The 9,393-nt window shown below is 50.8% G+C and overlaps 1 pseudogene; it reads right to left on the bottom strand.

The window, feature by feature from the left end:
- Positions 1–251: 251 nt before the first annotated feature.
- On the bottom strand, positions 252–2,487 carry LOC136611050 (E3 ubiquitin/ISG15 ligase TRIM25-like; annotated as a pseudogene).
- Between the last annotated feature and the right edge of the window lie 6,906 nt (positions 2,488–9,393).

Genomic DNA, 9,393 nt, shown 5'->3' with positions numbered 1-9,393 from the left:
CACAGCGGATCCCCCACATGTGATCTAGTCATAAGGACAGCGGTCAGATAGGCCGGGCACCAACATATGTGCATTGGGTATAACACACGCAATGTACTGTGAGAGAAGTCCCAATGGTCTCTCCTGCGCCATCCTGCCCTTCGCTCTCTATAAATAAGGGCTGTTGTTCGGCTCGTTTTCAATGTCTGAGTCTAAAAAAACGTATAAATATTTCTATTTTTTTCTAATAAAGGGAGAATCAGTTGATTACACAGAATGCTGTGTGACCGAGTCTATGATCCTTCAAGCAGCTCGAACTGAACCCCGTTGGATTCGGAGCACAAGAATATAGCTGTAGCATTCCATCGCACTAACAGCGCACGCATATAATACGCGCAAAAGGTGTCAATGAAAGGACATTGCTCTCACTGTTCCGCTCACGCTTGCCTGTATTTTATTGCGTATGTTATGTGCGTAATAAAGAGCGCAGCATGTTCTATTTTACCGCATATAATGCGCATAACAGCCCTATTGTTCTCTATGGGTGCGTTCACAACACAGCGCTTACACAATTACATTACATATGTATGGCGGTTTTATGTTGCCAGGAGACAGGAGAAGGAAAGTGAAAAAAAGAAGAAACCAGCCAGCCGGCGCAGGACAGCGTGAGTAAAATACGTGTACATGTGCAGGCATAACCGTGTAAGAACATGACAATACGCAGGGATACGCAGACCCCTACTCCGGGAAAATGGTCAAGTGGGCCTGGCTTTGGTTATAATCACCTGCAGCCCCACCTCATTCATCCCATTGGCTGTCTGATCTACCAATCAGGTTGTCTTTCAGTCCTGTCTCTGGTCAGTTTCTATTATGGTTTCTCCCAGTTGTTGCTTCTCCCAATATTGTTATTGACCCATCAAATACCCATAATACAGCATGAAGCGGCTCGGAGAAGGAGGCAGTGAAGGTGTGTAAGTGTCTGATGGGGTCACACAGCTCATAAAAGGACAGCCGCCCGACCCCATAATCCAGACAGATCCTGACTCTATTACTGGATATAATGTGAGGTAACCGGATCTCTTCACTGTCATGTATCACTGAGTACTGATTATTACACCTCCTCAAACACCAGGACTTGTTATTATATCCAATGTATGACTGCTGCCCCCTCCTGTCTATACTGGGGTAACACATCCCCACCATCAACCTCACTGATCCACTGATCTCCACATCCCAGTAATGTCGTCCTGAGGAGAATCCCCTCCTGCTCATCACCTGATAAATCTGGAATCTCTCTGCTGTTTCTGGACGGTTCTGCTTCTCTTTTGTCCAGGTTGCAGTTTTCAGGTCATCTGATATATGGATATTATCACCAGCTGTGTTTACATCCAGTAATATGTCTGCAGGACCCTCCACATAGATCCCCCTCCTTATACCTCTTATTATGTCACATAATGTGTGTAATGTGTCTGAGATCACAGCCACATCCGGACCATCTACATCATGGAGCGGTCCATCATGTCCCCCTGTGTCCCCATCACCTCCATCATGTCCTCCCGTGTCCCCATCACCTCCATCATGTCCCCCCATGTCCTCAGGATCACACAAGTCCCCGGTGTCTGGTTCCTGTAAGACAGTCAGTGGATCAGTCATGTTACACAGCTCCTCCATGTGTCTCATCTTCCTGGACAGCTCGTCCTTCTGTATTTCCAGCTTCTTCATCAGAGCAGAGACTAAGAGTGACTCTTCCTTCTCCTGCCTGGAGATCTCGCTCAGGGCCCTCTTCTCCAGATCGTCCAGTCGTCTCCTGATGTCTCTACACAGGGCAGAGACTCTCTCCGCTTCTCCAGCTGCTTTTTCTTGAGCTTTCCTCCTGCGCTCCTCCAGACTCCGGACTCTTTCCTCGGTCTCCTCCCTCCTTGTGGTCAGTTTCTGGAGAACATTTCTCAGTTTCTCCTTCTTCTTCTTAGAGGCCTCATCCAGCATCTCCACCCGATGACCCTGATGTTCTCCGGCCAGACTGCAGGACACACAGATACAGATGGCGTCCTTAGTACAGAAGTACTTTAAAAGTTCCTTATGGACAGAACATTTCCTGTCCTCCAGGTTGGCTCTGGGCTCACATAAGACGTGTTCTGCTGACTTGCTGTGAACTTTCAGGTGTTTCTTGCACAGAGAAGCTTCACAGTGCAGACAGGATTTAGCAGCCAGCACAGGAGAGTCCACACAGTAAGTGCAGAAGATCCCGGCTTCCATCTGTGTCGGAGGAGTAATCAGGAAGTTCTCCATGATGTTACGCAGAGCTAAGCATCTCATCAGTGCCGGCCGCTCCTGAGACTTCTCTCTGCATTCAGGACAGGAATAAACTCCAGCCTCGTCCTGTGTATCCAGCACCTGATGAATACAGACCCGGCAGAAGTTGTGTCCACATCTCAGCATTACAGGATCTGTATAAGTGATCAGACAGATGGAGCAGAGCAGCTCGTCTCTCACAGCAGCAGACGCCATGGCTGACAGAGGAAGAGAGAAACGAAACTACTACTTCCTGACCCTCATAGACCTATGAGCAAGTTTTCTTCTGTTGACTACAGGGCGGGGCTGCACGGCACAAGATCACTATTAACCTGTTAATGGACAGTTGTCATAATGATACCATGTTTCCCTGAAAATAAGACCCTGTATTATATTAATTATTGTCACAAAACAGTCACTGGGTCTTTTTTTCGGGGGATGTCTTATTATACTTGATAGGTCCAGGTCCCTCCCGCTGCTCTCTGGACCTACAACACGCTGAGCCGTGGCATTAATTCATAAATCCCGCCTCCACAACGCGATGTCTGTGATTGGTTCATCGAGCGCTGCGTTTATTGGCTGAGCAGCAGTCGATGAACCAATCACAGCCATCGCATTAGTGACTGGGAACATCCGTGCTACCTAAATGCTCTCTTACCTATCAGATTAAACACCAGTCTTCTTGATAGGTAAAATTTGTGGGGTAGGCCACAGCTTTATTAAACCACATGTTATCTAAAATTAACTTTGAAACCTTTGAAAACTTTTCCGTGCCGTAAACGTTAAAACTTTTGAGTCAATCACAGTCCCGAGGAAGTTCGTGAGCCCAGGTTCTTTGGCTGCTAACCTTCCTCCACTCTCCTTGTACAGCACGGAAAAAACTCCAGGCCTAACGTAGCTGTGACATCTTTTAACAATCCTCCTGTCCTAAATAGACTCCTTCTGCTCCTTCCTTGCCCTACCTCAGGGGCGGGTGGGCGGGTGTCTCCTTCAATAGGTCCTTCCTCTTCTCCTTTCACCGCTGGACTGGCTCCTTTCCTCTTCTTCTTTCCCCTTCCTGTCTAAGCTCCGCCCCCCCAGTAAGCTCACTTGCCTTAACCCTTTCTGTACCTGTTCCCCGTCCCATGCCGTATCGTTAGACACTGCACGGCATAAAAGAATGGGAACATCCATGCTACCTGAATGCTCTCTTACCTATCAGATTAAACACCAGTCTTCTTGATGGGTAAAATTTGTGGGGTAGGCCACAGCTTTATTAAACCGCATGTTATCTAAAATTAACTTTGAAACCTTTGAAAACCTTTCCGTGCCGTAAACGTTAAAACCTTTGAGTCAATCACAGTCCCGAGGAAGTTCGTGAGCCCAGGTCCTTTGGCTGCTAACCTTCCTCCACTCTCCTTGTTCAGCACGGAAAAAACTCCAGGCCACGCGGAAATGCGTCGTAACGCTACTACGCATGCCGCCCCACCCCACCAACCCGTGCCAACGCTGCTTCCACTCCGTCCTGCAATCCGGCGAGAAAGGTATCCAGACCGACCTCATTCAAATGGACTCCGTCCTCTCTGAATGCTCCTCTCTCCCTGTCCTCCAACTCCCAATGCCTTATCGCGATTCTGCCTAGTGACCGCACGAACTTAGACATCTTGAGGTTAACGAGCCTCCTGACCCTATCCATAGCCTCCGGGTCTCTTACTCCTCTCCAGCTCCTTCGGGCCACTATGTCCGACCACACCAGGATTCCTTCTTGAAAACAGGCCCAAAACCTTAGCATATCCTGCTTCATGATCACCAATAACTGCCCGTTTGACAACACCACGTCGTTCAAAAGGAGGCCTCCCTCCTTGTTCTTACTAGCTGGAACCAACTCGCTTATCCTTAATGCCACAAAAAATGCCAACATAAAAGCTGCTCTGAATAATACTGTTTCCTCAAAACTGACGCACACGGTTTGCAAAACCTCCATCAACTTGCATAACAAATTATAGGTGACCGGGCGGCGAGAATCTATCCGCCCTTTTTCCTTTTTCCACCCTCGGAGCATTTGTCGGAAGGCAAAATCTTTTGTCACATCCTCCAATCTATGTAATTTTAACAAAAAGGCGACTCCATCCAGGTATTTTTTAGCCACCCCGAACGACATTCGCCGCTTCCGCAGCACCGTTAACATGTCCATTGTCGCCGTCCGGGCGCTGTCGCCCCCCGCGACGCGACCACCTGTGAAATTCAGCCACATAGACCACACCGTGTTGTAACTTTTCCATGTCGCCATCGAGACAGATGCTTCCACCAACTTCAGCAACTCCTCTCGGCCAGACTCCATAAGAAATCCGGGCAACGTACCCCCTCGGCATCCGCCTGGGGGTACCGTTCCCTGAACAACTCCATCTGCGAACGAGAGAGTGCATCAGCCGCTCCATTTAAAAAACCCGGTACATGTTTTGCTCGCAAATATATATTTCGTTGCAGACATTTTAAAACCACGTGTCTCAATAATGCCAACACCGGCTGAGACGCCGAGGACTGCTTATTGATTGTTTGCACCACCGCTGCATTGTCTGACCAAAAACAGATTTTCCGATCCTGGAGCTCCTCTCCCCATAGCTCCAAAGCCACCACAATTGGGAAGAATTCCAATAACGTAATGTTCTTAACCCACTCATTTTGTATCCACAACCTTGGCCAGGACTCCCTGCACCAATGTTTCCGAAATATAACACCAAACCCAGCCGAACCGGCTGCATCTGCAAACAGGTCAAGGTTAGTTCCCGACCACTCCTCCTTTGGGCACAGGACCTGGCCGTTAAACGTTTCCAGAAAAACCAGCCACTTGTGCAAATCCGCTCTGATACCGTGCGTAACCCGAATAAAATGATGAGGTTCTTTGACCCCCGCCGTCGCCAATGATAACTGTCTTGAAAAAGCGCGCCCCATGGGGATGACCTTACACGCGAAGTTCAACAAGCCCATGAGCACCTGAAACTGGCGTAACGTTGCTTTTTTACACCGTGACACGTCCGCTACCGTTTGGCGCAGCCGAGCTACTTTATCCATTGGAAGCCGGAAGACCATTTCTTCCGTATCGATTTCTATACCTAAAAAAGTTAACCGGGTCCCATTGTCTTTTCTGCCGACAACGGGACCCCCACGTATCGCATTAGATCCCGAAAAGTATCCAACAAAAATTGGCACACACCCGACGTCTCCGAACCAATAAACAAAAAGTCATCTAAGCAATGTGTCACCGTTGTGATTCTATATCCGTCTTTGCCAACTGTGCCCGCCTCCCGGCGTTCTTAACCAACAGTACTGCCTGGTCAAAGGAAGCATAAGCCACCGAAGCTTGTTCCTTTGAGATACCATCGTTTACTGACTCCCCTTTTGGGAAGGATAAATGATGAATCATACGGAACTTACCCGACTCTTTTTTGGGGACCAGTCCCAGCGGGGACACCCGTAAATTAGAAAACTGAGGTTCCATGAAGGGTCCGGCCATACGGCCTAATTCTACTTCCTTTAATAATTTTTCCTTTACTAGTTCCGGATTATCAATGACTGACTTCAGGTTACGACATAACGTGGTGGCCGGCTGGTCTGAGAAAGGGATAACGAAACCGTCGGAAAACCCCATTTTAAGAATTTTTGCTTCCTGCTTCCTGTGGTACATGTTTAGCCACGGAAGCAGTAGCCTGTTTTTCACCGGTGTTCGATGCTCCACTGGCACCTCCCACCGCTGCCGTCGCTCTTTGCTTTCGGAAACAGCGAACCGCCACATGCTGCCCCCCCGCAGACAGAGCACTCGTGCCTGAACTTGCAAGAGGCAAAGAATCTACAATGGCCCTCGTTGTATAGCCAACAAGAGCCATTTGGTTGTGGTGAGGCCGCGGAAGGCTGTTGATTTCCCCCCCATGGCTCCTCCCTGAAAAGGAGTTTTTTGTGGGCGCTGCGACAGGATTAACTGGATCCATACATCAGTTGCTTTCGACGCCCAGCTCACGTGACTAACCCCCGATACACGACGCCTGAAATCTTCGTCGTACCGCCACCATGCGGTACCGCCGTGTAATTTATACACGCTAAAAATCGTATTTAAATACACTAGTAACTCAGGGCCTTTGCTCGGCTGATGTTGGCAGACAACATATGCCAACACCGTGTATGCTTGCAACCAGTTGCCAAACGTTTTGGCAACTTTCGGCTTCTTATCCACACCGCATTCAGACACGCGCTCCTTGTCTACCATTACGTGGTCCGCTGCCAGCAAGGACCAAATGTCGACATACAACCCTTTTTTGATTTTCTCCAATACCTCTTCCGATAAACCAACCCCAAGTGGGGCAACTCCACAAAACAAGGAATCCGCGTATCACAACCCATCCGTCGGGTCCGATTCCGTAGCAACCACATTAACTCCAGGTGGGCCCACGCCCCCTGCCGACACACCGGACACCGAAAGACCTTCGCTTGTGTCAACCTTACTCAACAACGATTTTAACACAGCGACTAAATCACTCTTATCCACCGCTCTTGCGGGATTCATCACATTTTTCCATGCATTGGTATAGTCAAACTCACCGGCTCGACCGTCCTCCGGCATCGCCAAGGGCGTGGTCCCCGCCAGTCGTCTTGTGGAACTGCTGCCCAGCCTGGGCAAAGGCTGCCGGTCTGTTGCATGCGTAGCCTCTCCTGCCCTACTGGGCTGCTTGTCTCTGGGATGGCCCCGATATGGCCGTTCCAGCAAGTCCTCATGCCTCCTGCGGCGTAAATTATCCCCACTTGGGATGTTTGTTGATGCAGCCACAGGCTGTTGCTAGCCTTCTTGGCGGTTATCGTACTCCTGCGCCCTATGTCTATCGCTCCTATCTGCCTCTTGCTGTCTATCCTGAGCCCGCCTGCGCTCTGCCACTTCTCTACCCTGCTCTCTAACCCGCTCGCGTGCATACCTCTCTCTCCTAGCCCTTTCCCTCTGCCTATGTTTTGCGTCTTGGCCCTGGCGCCGGCTACCCGTGCGGCTAAAGGAACTATTAGAAGAGTAGCCTGATGGGTTCGCTGACGTGAACACGTACCTAGGGTTCACGTGACAGAAATGTTGGGTGCTTGTCGTGGCTAATTCCACTCTCTGTAGAGGGCGGGTAGGTAACGCATGGCACTGCGAGCTTTCATATGGCAGGCGCTGGGAAACTAGACGTGGGCGCGGGCCTTGTGAATAAATGGACCCCTCAGATCCTGTTAATTCCGCTGCGCTTCTGGCCGCGTGCTCCGGATACGGAGCGTGCCTATGTCGGGAGAGGGAGGCCCTATTTTCCCCCCTTTCACTATCTCCTCCTGTGCTGCTCCCTAGCGCGCTGGATGCCCTACTGCTCCGGTTACTGGCCACACTAGCATCTGTGCTGTACTGCTCTCCATCCCCCCTCCCTATGGCCCCCCTATACTCCCCCTCCCTGCGACAAGTTCCCTTGCTTGCTGCTGCTGCGCTCCCTCCCCCCGCTCTCTGCCCTTCTGCCTGCTCTGACCTGCTTGATGTGCCGCCATCTTGTGTGAGCCGACGGCCATGCCGCGCGCTCCCTGGGGCTGTCTCCTCATGCTGCCGCTCCTCACCTCCTCTTGCGGCTGCTGTCCTGCGCCTGTCCGCGCGCTGTACTGGCGCTTCGTAGCTATTTGCTGCCGGCTGCCTGCCTCTTCGTCCCGTGCCTCCGACGGGAGGTGACCGCTGGCTCCTCGCGGGGGTTTTTCCCGCCGTGCGGTTTGAAATTGGCGCCTTTTCTCTTCGCCCGTTGCTTCCGGCTTCCTCCGGACCTTCGTTGCCCCGGCTCTGACGATTGCTCCTCTGTTTCGCCGCCGGGCTCGGGCTGAGCCTCAGCGGGGGGTTTCGTCGCCTCACCGGACGTCCCCGCTCCTCTTCACGCTCCTGGACTGCGCTAGCTCCGACTTCGGCTTCGGCCGCTTCCGTTCCCGCAGGCTCCGACTCCGCTCTGCAGCTCACGAGCGGCTCCTCCAACCAGCCTGCACCTTCTTGACGAACTGCCCGCTGTATCCGTGCACGTAAGTCCTCCATTTTCTTCTCGTCCGCCCGACTGTCGCTTGCTTTCTTTTTCCCCCGGCTCCGCTTCCGCTCTTTCTTCCCACTTGTCTCCTTACTGTCCTCTTCAGTTCTTCGGATGCCCTCGATCTGCTTCTTATCTTTAACTTCTCTTTCTTTCTTTGTTTTCTTTAGCTGTCTCTGTCTCCTTCAATAGGTCCTTCCTCTTCTCCTATCACCGCTGGACTGGCTCCTTTCCTCTTCTTCTTTCCTTTTCCTGTCAAAGCTCCGCCCCCCCAGTAAGCTCGCTTGCCTTAACCCTTTCTGTACCTGTTCCCTGTCCCATGCCATATCTTTAGACACTGCACGGCATAAGATCATCGAGCGCTACATGGATTGGCTGAGCAGTGCTCGAGAACCAATAGGAGCGCATTTATATTAGTGTAGGGACCCACTACAACGCAAGGAACCGTGACCTGGTTAGTGGGCTCATGTATCTTGGCCAACATCCAACCAATGCCTTGCATTTATTATCTATCATTCACATGCAGTGTGGCAGTAAGACTCCAGGGGGAGCCCAGGGTGGCAGTACCAATGTGGTTCACTGATGGATATGCAGGGCAACCCGCCGAATTATCATGGCGTCATTAATAGGTTGCTGGTCTGCATGGTGAACTACATATATCAGAATGGTCTGGCACTCTGTATCCACTATGTGTGGGAGTTTACACCAAGCATCCACCCCCCTCATTATCAGGAGGCAGTGTGAGTGGTTGTCTTATCGGTGTCCTGCACAGGTGTTATTGGCTTCTCCATTTGGTAGTCAGCTACCTGCATGGTGAGAGGAGGATGCATCTATATGCACTCCTCAGTCAGTAAGTAACGGCCATTTTCTGTGATTGTTTTTAATTCTTGAGAACCAATAGGAGCTATCGCTTCCTGGAGGTGGGATTTATGAATCCCATAACCAGGAAGTGATCTTCTGTGTGTGAACGAGAACTACAGGACGCACGGCGAAACTCCAGGCAGCAGCAGGAGGACCTGGATCGATCCTGCTAGGTAAGTATTCAATTTTTTTTTTAATGTAATGCAGCTAGGGCTTATTT

The sequence above is a fragment of the Eleutherodactylus coqui genome, chromosome 2, assembly GCF_035609145.1.
Source record: "Eleutherodactylus coqui strain aEleCoq1 chromosome 2, aEleCoq1.hap1, whole genome shotgun sequence".
NCBI lineage: Eukaryota > Metazoa > Chordata > Amphibia > Anura > Eleutherodactylidae > Eleutherodactylus > Eleutherodactylus coqui.
Note: the sequence above shows the minus strand (reverse complement) of the source record. Positions and strands in the feature narration are given on the sequence as shown.